Raw genomic sequence first — 14,231 nt, forward strand, 5'->3', positions numbered from 1 at the left:
CCTATCCCCATTGTACTAAAAAAAGAAGTGGGTAAAATGCAAAACCCCTCCCTTTGTTTTTGCGAAAAAAGTAAAAAGAAATCTTTTATGATAAGAAAATAAGCTAAACACTCCCTCATGTCTTAAAAAATATTGCACACTCACCCCTGTTAAATGATACTAAAATATTGTGAACTTTTGAACGATTGAACCATTATGCCCTTACTTATTTTCATAACCGTTTGATCAGTGTTAGATGAATGCAACTTCGGAGCATAAATTCTTTAAGATAAAAAATTCATATTAAATTATTTTGAATTTATAATTTCATATTAAATAAATTTATAAAAACAAATAATATATATTTATAACATTATATATAAAAAATAATAATAAATAGATAAATATAATATATCTATATTTACAGACGACGATAATCGCCACCGTCTCATCTAGATAGCGACCACGGCCATCTCTCCAAGAAACAAAAGGGGGCACGACGTTGCCCCCTAATTCAAGCAATGGAACAACATCGTCGTTGCCCAGATAATGAGAAGGAGGCGTCATCCACATATTTGGGCAATGGAAGAGAAGGGTCATTGCCCCCTTCTCCTTTCTCGGTGTGACGATCGTCGTCGCCATCTATATGCGACGATAGCGATTGTCATCGTCTATATATATTATATTAAAACTAAAAAAAATTATTTATTTTATTTATATTTAAATATTGATATTTAAAAATAATTATTTATTTATATAAATCAAGTAACAGTATACTAAAAATTTTGTGAAAATAAATAATAATATTAATTGATAATATATAATTATTATAAAATAAATAGTAATAAATGTATTTTAATTTTAAAAAATATAATAAAAGTTTAAATATTATAATTTATTTAAAGTGGAATTTGATTGTTGAAGTTAAATGCCATTTATGTTATTTATATTAAAAACAGGGGTTAATTTGAATATTTTCGCATGTCAAAAGTTGCAAAAAAGCTTTAACAGTCGCAAATGCTCTTACCAATTCCAGTCTCCATTAAAAATTGAGTTTTGCATTCCAGTCTCCTTTGCTTGATGAGTCCAATCCAATCCAGCACTATGTCACTAATAATTTGAATCGCAGCCGTTGGATCAACTCAAATTTGGACATCCAATTCCAGTTACTCATTTGTCATCAAAATTGGACAAACCAGGTTGTCTCAAATGGGTCTGATTTTGGGCTTCAGTTTTACAGACTTGGTCTGATTTGAGGTCAGTCTCCAGTTTTACCCAAAATTCTTTTTGGACCCGTTGTATAATATTTATAAATACAATTCATTTATTTAAAAATTTTAATTTTTATTCATTTGTAAAATAATTTTAACATAATAATATCTTATTAAATTTTAAACAATGATTCCTTTTTTAATACATATATATAAATAAATGGAAGCAAAATAAATAAATAATCGAATTTTACAAATTTGGGACCAGAGTTCGACAGGTCCAGTATGAATTTTAAGATGGATAGAGTGAATTTTGAATCCAAGTATAGTAGAAATGAGTCGTGAAAGAATGGAACGAGTTTCAAATTTGATTAAAATTAAGTGGGACATGTCTTGAATATGTCAGATTCACCTGGTCGCCATCCTTATTATTTTATATTCAAGAATCATACTTTTATTCATAATTCAATAATTTAAAGTTAAATATAATTTATAATTTTTACAACGCACTCTCATCCCACAAATAATTTATCATCCACTCATCGTATATTCATCCCAAATTATAAAATAAACAGGATTAGAATGTTTTAACTCTGCCCTTTTAATTGAGGACAAAAAATAGATTTCAACAGTTTGTTAAAACTTGAAATTGACTTTTTTTTGGCATGATTTTGAAGGTCAATTGCGAGGGGAAAAAATGAGGGTGAAGTGTAGGACTTGGAAATAGTCAACTTCAGATCCCAAAGTATATATCATACCCCCCACATTTTAGCATTTGAAGGAATTGACAAAGCCACAAGAGTCCTCTGAATTCCAATTCTTAATTATTTTGTCGGGCTTAAATATATTTTTGGTCGAATGGTTTTGGTATTTTGATATTTTTATTTTTTAGTTTTTAGAATTGTAAAAAAATTCTATAATTTTTTAATATTTCGTAATTTTGATTATTTTGATGTCGGATTTTACAAAAATTATTTGAATAAATTATGTGTACCTCATATTTAAATTGAGGCATTTATTTTGATTAGTTCGCTTTTGTCAATATAGACGATTTTTTTTTTAAAGAAAATAATATGGCACACGATTTGTTCCGATAACTTTGCAAAATCTGGCACCGAAATACCAAAATTGTGAAATGTCGAAAAATTATAAGACTCTTTTGTAACTGCTATAAAGATGAAGGATAAAAATGTCAAAATCGAGGGAGGAACATTATTTATTCCGATAACTTTTACAAAATCTAGTACCGAAAGGACCAAAATCACAAAGTATCAAAAAATTACAGGATTATTTTCCAAACCTAGAAAGATAAAGGATAAAAAAATTAAAGTACCAAAATTACATGATCCAAAATTTATTCAAGCCTGATTTGTAGTATCATATAATGATTAATAACATTTTAGACCCCTGAAGTATGTCACCATCGTCAATTACCACCTTAAATTAAAAAAATCTTCACTTACACCATGTCTTTGTGATAATCATTTAAGTTCAATGAAAATGGACAAAAATACCCCTGATTATTGATAATATAATATATTCATTTTAAATTCCTTGACAGTAAAATATATAATTCATTTTAACTTTTAAATTTTATTCAATTACATTGTTAATAAATTAATACTAAATTAGTATAAATTTATTAATTACGAAATAATTATGTAAAATTTGATTGTATAAATATCCATATTGAAATGAAAAAACGAACAATCTCTCGCAAAATTGCCTAATTAACGTTAAATGAACAGTCGAGCAAATTTTAACATAAATGAATTTAATATTGTTCGTTAGGAAACACAATTTTAAAAACGACAAAAATATTGTTCATTTTCCTAATTTTAATACAACTACTTATACAATCAAATGAAATAATTATTTTGTACCTAATTAATTTATATTAATCTAATATTAATTTTTGAAGTAAGAGCGATGAATTATTATTAATTAAAATAAATTGATTACAATTACAAGTATTCCTGTTGATATCAATGTCTAACAAAGAGTCTAAGACTATTACAATCATCATATCCCGCTCAACAACACCTACTATTGCAATAGACAACTTCCTACACACATGGTGGGGTTCGAACTTATGATCTCTAAGACTATGGGGCTTCAGCTATGCCAACTGAATTAGGCCTCATTGGCAATCCGATATTAATTATTAACAACATAGTTAAATAAAATTTGAAGTCATATGGATTGATATATTTTATTATAGAGGACGTTAAAATGAATATATCATATTATTAATAGCAATGGCATTTTTGTCCATTTATCTACAATTCAAAGAATTATCTCAGAGATAGAGAGTAAGTGAAGATTTCTTTAATTTAAGGGGTAATTGATGAGGATGACATATTTGTAAGGGTGTAAAATGTATATAACCTTATAATAAAGTTAAATGACAAGTGTGGAACCCAAGAAAAAAGTTGCTCTTTATTTTAAGGTTAAATTACAACAATCTCCCCTGAGTTTTAGGCATAATTAAGAACAATCCTCATTGTTTAAAAATTACTAATACCCCTTAATTTTAACATTTGTCTAATAATTGGTTCAATCTGTTAGTTTTCATTAGGTTCTTATCTATTTTTGTGGTAAACTGACCAAAATGTCATTGTCGATTAAGAACTAGAATTTTATTTATTTTTCAATTTTTTTAAATTTTTCCTATGGACTAAATGACTATTTTTTTTTATAAGTTTTCAAATTTTTACATCTATTCTGTCTGATTTTTTTTAATTATTTATAAACAAAGAAAAAAAATACAATAAGGGTAAAATTAATAATTTCATACCTTTATTTAAGGATTTTATAATTTTATTAAATATAAAAAATATTTATAATTTTTTAAATAATAAAAAAATAATCATAATTATGCGGAATTTTATAAATGGTGATTGTAATTTAGCCTGTTCTTTAAATTCATAAGCTGCTTGTTGAGGAAGAAACTAGCGAGGTCTTGGAAGTCATCATCAATTATAAGGTTGGAGTAGTGAGTTTTAATTATGGACATCAATAAGCTGCTTGTAGTTGTGCAGGACACTTGACATGTTCCACATCTTAAAACTAATTGTGCTTAACTTGTTCTAGGATAGGCTTTCAAAAGTTTTCATAAGATATTTAAGAGTTTATAAATTTTTTAAATGAATAAATTATATTTTGTTATTCGAACTATGCTTTTTTTATATTTTTCATCTATAATTTATTTATTTTTAATGTCAACTTACCATCCCAATCTTGTGAAATTTGCACTTTGCACATACATAATCATTTTTTTCTGTTGAAAAAACTTTATGTGTAGCGCACACGCACATGTAAAGAATATCACATCACATTGCCCTTAATATCACATGTGCCTGCATGTGGTGTGTTTCCGGCAAAAAAATCGATTGGTAAAAGGCCATATATGACAAAGTACAAATTTTCACGAAATTGAAATAGTAAGTTGATAAAAAAAAAATTAAGATGACAAAATGTAAAAGCAGACATAATTCGAATGAAAAGATGTAATTAACCCTTCTAAAATTGTTGTTTAATACTACTTTTTTCTTGTGTAGGATTTATAAGACCCCAAAATAAGCTCTTAATAAGATTTTTGAATTGAACTATGTAATTTTAATACTTAATAGACAAAAACACTTTTATTGTTTTGTCAGTATTTTATTTTTATATTTCATATAATTGACTGTTTTTTTTTTCCTGTGAAAGTATAAATACCTAGTTATATGATTCTAATTTTAAGAGCATGTGGTGCGTTACATCATTCAATATATTCAACTTCAAAAACTAACTTTTGGTAAAAAATCAAAAAACAAAAAAAATTCAAAAATTAATTCAATACATTTATAATTCACATCGACAAATGCGTTGAAATGGATAAAAAAAAATTATTATAAAAATAAACACAATATATTTATAAGAGTCGAACTCAAAACTTATTAATTGTGACGCCTTAATCTTATCGTTCTGCGTTATCGGCAAATATTGGCATTACTTATAGTTACATGTAAATGACATAATTCCAATCACATCAAAATCAACAGACAGTTCAAGGAAGCAGAAAATCATATCACTCAACACAAAATTTCCAATTGTAGGATAAGGTCTTGTTTGGTGAATCATTAATGAATCGGTGCATATATAGATATACACACAAAAAATGAGATCACGTGTCTGATATTTTCCAATTTCTAAGTATAAATGGGTGGACTACACTATATACATACATACATATGAAAGAGAAAATCTTCCAATTGGAACTACAATTCTTGCTTCCTCATCCATCATTTTAACCCTAATGTTTTAGTGGATTGGTCTAATATTCACATCATATGTACTTTATATTTCTCCATAGACCAAAACACTTTGGACCCAGTCCACATACATACACCCATGCTTACATAAACACATACATACATATGTGAATCCGTCTCGGAAGAGGGATAGGTGTCTTTCAATCAAAAAATCGTATTTTTGGTCCCATACATTAAAAGTTCTTTTATTTTAGTTTTTTTTAAAATTTTAGTCCTCACGTACATTCTCTATCCAATATTTAATGATGCCGTTAGCATTTATCGTTAGTTATTGGATGGAAAAATGTGCGTGAGGACTAACATTGAAATTTTTTTCAATTTATGGAATATAGTGAAAAAAATCATAGCAAATAGGATTATATTAAAAAAAAAAACGAACATATGACGCAAAAAATTCAATGTTTTCTCATATAATATATCAAGATCTTGAATTGTGAAAAGATTTTTTTCGTATATACGGCGTAGAAATTCCGTATGAGGTTTTTGGTGCTAATATACAATTGTGGTCTTTGGTAGATAAACTGACTTGGTATTATTTTCTCAATTATACCAAATCTCATCTTACTTTATTAAAACTTCAAATAATAATTCGAAAATGGCGGAAAGCATATACAGTCCATAATCATGAGACATGTCCAGGATCGATTGTTGAAATAGAATAACTATATATGATTTTGTGCGATTGTCAATTACTAGCTTTAAAAGTAATTAATCATGATGAATACTAATTAATAATTAATCATAATTTAATTAAATAGCAATTTTTTCTACGTGCGGGACCAGAACATTTGTTCTAATTTTATAGATAGGAACAATGGCAAATATTGAGTAATTATAGTCAATATCATTTAAATTTTTGTATTTATTTTATTTATAGTGATGTATTACCATGTTTTTAAATGTTAGAAATGTATGATATATAAAAAAATAATTCATTTTTTATACTATACTTATAGTGCTGAAATTATGTAGGATCACGGGTTAATTAACTAATTTAATTAACATTTTGAATGTGATTAATTACGAAGCTTCTGAGAACAAACTATGGGTTTTAAGACAATGGTAAATGTACAACGTTACCACTTTCTTGTAATTTAAGTCAATTAAGGCTTCTTTAGCGACAATTATTGGGAAAAAAACGTGGTTAAATTAAAAATGCAGGTTGAATTCCAACCTTAATTTTCTTTTGCTCGTATGCATGTATGTTATTTTCGGTCTATAACATGTCGAGCGATTTGTTCCATTTTATATGAATATTTGTAATTTATTTACATTCGTATTGATGTATTAATTGAATTAAGAGTTATCGTAATTTGTTTGATTGAATAAAAATTATTATAAATTATTTTTATATATTAATGTATTAATTGAATCGATATATATAATGTTTATAATGTTAAAAGAGGCTAGGGACCATTGGTACATTACATGTCAAGCAATTAATGTCAAAAAAATGTGGTAAATGAACACTCAAACAGTCGTGCATTATAATCTAGGACGTAACTTCGAATGATAAAATTGAGGTCCTAATTATTTGATTTGGAATTTTGAATATTATTTTTCGATTTATGCGTGTCATTCTTGCGCAGGGACCATGCTAATCTTATCTGTATCGTTCCAATTTTATCGGATGTCCCCGAAGAATGAAATAACTCTTAACTCAACTGATTTTCGTATATTTTCTATATATTTTTGCTTTAATCTTCACTAAAACCACTAGTCACTTAAATGTCAGAGTGCTAGTCTCTATTTTGCAGGTTAGTCCTCAAAAAAATATTAGAATCCTCAACTGATTCTTCGACATTTTATGATGTTGTTGGACTCCAATGAGCATCAGATACTATTATCTATGTGCAGTGAAATAAACCAACGTGAAAATTTAAGTTCTGACCACGATTAGTCACCATTTGTCATAGTCGACATTCAAGGTATTTATCTTGGGTTATTAGCTATGATCAGAGGATTTACCATAATTTTTAATTTTTTAGTTTTACCCATAGTAAAAATAATGACTAACAGACATTGAATCGCTGCAGTGAATAAGTATTCATTAGGGTTTTTCACTGTTGGTCGCGACGAATGACCATGATAAAAATTCATATTTCTTGTCGTTAATTAATAATTTTATCGTAATAACATCAAAGGAAATATATATCTGTCAAAAGAATTTCAAAATTAATTAATATTTTATCATTAATATTATTTTTTATTTGTATATCGTTTCACTCAAAATAATGAATGGCGACTGGGCCGTATATATCCAAATGGAAATAAAATGATCCATCAATAGTATGAAAACAATAATTTTCTGAGTTACATATATGTAAATTTCCGTGATTCAGTAAAACGCCGCGACAATTAAAGACGCACTGACGACTTCTTCTATTATCAGCTGCTAAGGTTTTGATTGCGGTCAACATGCGACTTCACTTATTCAAATTTTCTTTTTAATTTTGAAGGGAATTGTAAGCGGTTTGGTTAAACTCCACTGAGAATTTTAAGGTGAAAGGTAGTTGCAGTTTGATTTAAATCTTCATCCTAATTTGTTTGACCTTTTTGCAACCAGAAATTCGACTATGTTTAATTATAAATTTCAATGTAACTTTTTGGTCTTTTTTTTGTTTTTTTTTACAAATATCCTGTACAACTTATCAATACATCGATTCGACCAGTAAATTTGGATTACAATAAATTGATAAATAAATTACAGTAAATTCACATTAAATGAAACAATGATTTGCACGTCTGGTGGGACTCAAACCTAAGGTTTGAACTAATTTGTGAACATTCGACTTTAATTATTAGGATAAGACATCACTGATAAATTTCAACATAACTACACATATTAAGAAATGGAAAGATCAACAACTAAATTACACTTTCAGTCCCATAGGGTAGGGGGTTCAATACTTCTAGTCTTCTGTTTTACGAAATTTTCAAAATAATCCCTAAATAAAAAAGATGACATATTTACTCATCTCCCTGACAAGATATTCAAAATGGTCCAAAAATTAATAGACGAAAAATTAAGACATATACAATGCGTGTGCCCATCAGTTGTTTGAGAACGAAGCTAACGGACAAGCGCATGCATGTATTCTTGCCGTCTATATTTTTTTCTATGGAAACTTGAATATGGGACTAAATATGCTGAGTTTCTCAATTTTGGAATCATTTTAAAATTTTAATTTATTAAAATTTTCCTATTTCTAATACCATTTTAAAAAATTATAGAATAAATTACTAAAAATATTGAACTTCAGCCCTATAAACAAAAAGTATAATTTGACAGAAGATTAACATTAGAATTTTGTTTAAACTTGAAATAAATTCAATTGTCTTTTTCAAGACTTTTTATGAAGTCTTGACAAATGGCCAAGTGGGCTATTGTGTATTCATCAAGTTATCTAATCCATATGTGCGTGTGTAATCCATAAGTTAACTAATCCAAATGGCCAAGAGGTATGAGGTGATAAATTGTAAAAGTAGTTGGTATGATAATTTGATGGGGAAACCCCAATTTGACAAAAATATCCTTAACGAGGGGCAGTTCAGAAATTTTATCATGTATGACCCGTCTTCTGCTGAAACGGAGCGGACTGAACCCGCCCCGCAAAATCAAAGACCTGACATGACGATAACCGTTCGATGGGAGACGCGAGCGCCCAGATGATGACGCGTGGCCCAACTCACCGTACACACATGGAACTATAAATACCCCGACGCGTCATTTTCAGAGGTAACTATTATCTATTTACTTGCGATCTACTATTTGAGTTCGCACATTTTTACCTCGATCAACCTAACTTGAGCGTCGGAGGGTCATAGTCAGGGATCCACCCAACGAGCTTTATGTTCGTATTTTTATTCTTAGGGCCCAAACACTAGGTCAAGTGAGGATACGTGGCCGGGTACGGTCTACAGTAGCGATTGCTTATTTCGAGCTTGATCAAAATTGAAACAAAAAAAAAATTATATGGCAAAATGCGCTGCAGGTGATTATTTTTTGGTGGAAAATTGCAAGGGAAAGAGGTCTGAGGTGATAAATTGTAAAACTCGTGTAGTTGGTATAACAAATTAAAACAAAAAAAAGAATTAGATGGCAAAATACAAAAAATATCGTTCATAGTTCAAAAGGCAAAATATTCTTTATCCTAAAAAGTGGGATCAAAACAGACATCATACACATAAAAAAAGGGTAAATTACATCGAGCTCTCTTGAGACTTATCATAATTACAAATACCCTCTAAAATTAACATCCATTTAATAAATACTTTCCCATGACAACCCGCTATAAATTTGTTAGACGGTCGTTGATTCCAGATATGTTTATAATTTTTCATAATAAAAAAATATTTATAATTATAAATTTTTTAAAAAAAGTACATTATAATTTATCAAATAAAAAAAATAAAATACTGATTGCCCATTAAAATCTTACAAGGGGGCAATTGCATTAGTGTAACCATCAAGTTTCCCAAACTTTTCTCATTTTGTGATGTTCAAAATTAAGACAACCATGATCTTGACTAGTTTTAGTACTCGTGACTTTGGTTTAGTTAGCTTTCTTAATTACTAAGGTTGTGTAACTAATAAAGTTTTATCCAGTAATTAATTACTTCAGTATATTAAATGTTTTTTGGTTAAAAAAATAAAATAAAGAGTTCTAAATTTTATTTCATTTAATAAAAATACACAACTTAGAAAGTATCACTAGATCGTCTTGAGCAAGACAATATCAAATACTGAAATACAAGAAAAGAAAATATAGTTAATGAAATTAAAATTGGGATAAATAAATAAATTAAAACTTTAAATTCTATCTGTAGGCACGTTTCCTAAACTTTGTACCTTCAATTGAAAAGAAACAGAAGTGTTTTTTCCTCGTGCATTCATCGACATGATAAGATTTGTTGACATAAAATAATACCTTTTTTTTTTTTTTCAATTTAGATATTTCAATTTTATAATATTAACGCGCATTTTATATCAATTGCAAATAATAATTTCGAATGATTTATAAGTTTTAAGACACCATTCTTTTTTAGGTGTGCGTTGTTTTGTGATTAAATAAAAAATATGGTAATACAAAAAAACTATACCGGATATCGAGTCGAATTAGTTGGTTCTATTTTGGTAATTAGAGAATTATTTTTGGTTTGGTATCCAATAAACTGAACTTTTTATTAAAAAGATAAAAAATAGTTAAAAATTAAAAATTAAATGTATTAATTATACTATTTATTTATTTTTTAATTTTAAGTAACTAAATCAACAAAAGTGGTTTAAAATAATTAATTAATATATTAAAAACATGTATATATAAAAATAATATGCTGGTATATATTCGGCATAAACCAACACTAAAAATCAAAATCGAGCTGGTAAATGACCAAACTAATCATTAATTTAAATATTAATTAATTAGTTACGTGTAGAAAGTCTTCATAAGTAGCTATCCTGTAAGCCCCTAGAAAACTAAATCAACCCATCTTCTTCCTATGCGGTTTTCTTAGTTTTCAATAAAAAAAAATGATAAATTACATTCCAACTATAGTCGTTTTTACAATTTGATGATTAAATTTTTTTTAGTGTTGATACCATCTCAACTTTATAAAATTTTGCACTTTGTCATTTATAACTATTTTGCCATCAAGTTTTTTGTCAAAAAACATTACATGCAGTACGCACATGTGATATTTAAGGGTTATGAAACGTGTTTGCACATATGCACAGCATGTGATGTTTTTCGGGGAAAAAAAAAACAGTAAAAAACGATCATATATGGTAAAGTACAAATTTCGCAAAGTTAAGATGAGAAGTTGACAAAAAAAAAAAATTAAATGCCAAAGTATAAAAAACGAGTATAATTCAAATAACAAAATATAATTTATCCACAAAAAAATACTGTTACACGTACAGTTGACCAATAAACAATTAAATTATATATAAATATACGATAAGAATCAAGAAAATTTGTGGATATTAGATAATAAAATTACCATAATACCCCTTTTGGCGACCATTTATTATATACCATATATATGCCGGCCGGGCCCTCCTACCTACTACAGACCTTTGAATTCCGAAGGCATGTTGATGGATGAGTTATTCCCATGCATGCATGGTTGAAGAAGCTTCTGATCAGAATGCATGTATGTGTACATACATACATTAGTATATGACTACAATAGAACAAGATGTTGGCATGATGCCTTACCTACTACCTTCCGGTCCCATACCCAGATATCTTGTTCATCCATCATCAGTTAATCATCCATATCATCTATATCTCAATCATACACAGATTAATGATTGAAGTAATAATTAATGGAGTTCAAGTGCATGCATCCGTGCATATATACATGCATGCATGCTTTGATCTTAACATGTTTTTTACGTTCTTGATTTGGAAATTTCTTGGTTTATGATACATATAGAGTAAATGAGATGTATGATGGAAGTTCTAGAAGATGAGCAACTTTGCAAGAAAATGTAGCATCTTCTTACGTACTCTTCATAATTAAGGTTAGTGTGTTTTTCTTTTTTAAAAAAAAAAACATATATATTGGACAAAAATACACCGGGTTCAATATTTTTAATCCTCTGCTTTAATTAAAAATTTTCAAAATGATTTCAAAATTGAGAAAATTCAACACATTTAGTCATCTATTTTATGGGATCGATTTTCAAATTGGTTTGTCAAAATTGAGAAAATTCGACACATTTAATCCTCTACTTTACGAGATTTATGGGATTAAATATACTGATGTTTTTTTTTTTAATTTTGGGACTATTTTGAAATGCCATAAAATATAGTACTAAATGTGTTTAGTTTTTCCAATTTTAGGACTATTTTAAAAATTTCATAACGTAGAAGACTAAAAATTTAAACCTCTATCGTATGGGATTAAAAATATAATTTCGTCTATACATTAATATCTCTAATTAAAGACAATATTTAATATGCCAAGCAAACAAAAGAACCACATACACATTCATAAATTAAAATACCTATATTTATAGGATTTAAATTCACGAACTCTCGATCGTGGGGCCTCGCCTTCTCCAGGCTAAGAATTATTAGTAGTAATTAAGGTTAGTTAAGCATTTGACCTTTGCTAACCTTATGCGACCAAATAATTAGCGTGTTGAGCCCAAAAGTATATATATATAGTTTAATTACTTGGGGAAAAAGCTAATTAAGATTAATCAAAAGTTTTAATTTTAGGGTGGACGCATTAGAATTGAATGAAGTAGGTAGGTAGTAGTACATAGAGCAAGATGATCAGAGTTCAACAGCAGCACATAATTTATGAATTTAAGCATTAATTAATTATGACTAATCAGCCCAAGATTCTTTACTTCATTTCGACACCCACTAACAATGTATTTTAATTCTAATTTGAATTAAAATTAAGTGTGTCAAACAAGTTAACTACACTCCCAATATATGGAATTATGCTTTTCTTTCGATTCATTTGAGGTTGAGTTTGTGTTGCTACACTCTTCAGAAACTATTGCATATCTATATATATATATGTATGTATATGCGTAGTAGGGATGAAATTTGGAGAAGAATGTACATATTGGGTGAAAAAAGTGCAGTTTTAATCCTATAATTTTAGGGGTGATATTTTTTATACTAAACAAATTAATTTTGGTCGTTTAATCATGTAACTTACAAATTTCATCAATTTTAATCATTTTCTAGCCAATTTACTTGGAATATTGCATGTGACTTGCATATGACTCAAATAAATTGCAATTGTAATTGAATCAATTCGTGTAGGACTAAAAACACCCCTAAATTATAAAAATAAAATTACAATTAATTAGGTCATCATGTGCAAGTCATATGTAGGTTATCGGCCAAAAACGACTAAAATTGTCAAAAATTTTAAAAATCGAATCTGCAAAATAAAAAATGTCATTGCTCCTATTTTACAAGATTAAAATTGCTATTTAATTAGGTCATGTGCAAAGTCGTGCATAGATTTTTGGTGAAAAATGACGAAAACTGCCAAAACTTAAAGTTACAAGATTAACTTGAGTGAAAGTCGATTCGTACAGGGTAAAAAATGCCAGTGCCCCTAAGTTACAAGACTAAAATTACAATTTAATTAGGTCATATGTAGGTTTTCGGCCAAAAAAAACTTGTCAAAATTTTAAAATTACATGATTAACTTGTCCGAAAATCAATTCTTATAGGACAAAAAATACTACCCTCTAAATTACTATAGAGTAAAAATCAAAGCGAATGCTAATTAATTATACACGCACAAATTATATAGAAAGCAATTATTTATAAATTTTTTTCAATTATATAATTTCAGGTAAACCAGAAAGGGAAAAAAGACCATCCGGTCGATGTTTTATTTTATGAGTTAGAATTTGTCTTTGGTTTACTGAACTAAGCTCATAGTGTTACACGAACGCCAGTACTTTGTTGTTTTGGTCTGTGTTTTCAAAGGCTAGCTGTATAAATGTGTTGAACAATCAAAGATCCCGCGTAGCAGAAACACGGAGGAGAAATGGCCTAACAACAATTTATTTATATTAAATACCACAAAAATAACACTACAGTCACTATATAGACTTATATTTAAATAAAAGTGTCCAAACCACCTTTTGAGAAGGTCATGGTAATGGGTGAGCAGCCCTACCAAATATAAATACAAGTATTCGCCAAATTATACTTTTTATCCCGTATCATAGGATTAA

General features: G+C 28.2%; 1 non-coding gene across 1 annotated transcript; it reads right to left on the bottom strand.

Moving 5' to 3' along the window:
- Nucleotides 1-7,049: 7,049 nt before the first annotated feature.
- On the bottom strand, nucleotides 7,050-7,156 carry LOC148785098 (U6 spliceosomal RNA). The gene has a single exon (XR_016062965.1). It is a non-coding gene; the product is annotated as a U6 spliceosomal RNA (small nuclear RNA).
- Nucleotides 7,157-14,231: the final 7,075 nt, after the last annotated feature.

Source organism: Sesamum indicum, linkage group LG11 (genome assembly GCF_026168435.1).
Source record: "Sesamum indicum cultivar Baizhima isolate 11 linkage group LG11, ASM2616843v1, whole genome shotgun sequence".
NCBI lineage: Eukaryota > Viridiplantae > Streptophyta > Magnoliopsida > Lamiales > Pedaliaceae > Sesamum > Sesamum indicum.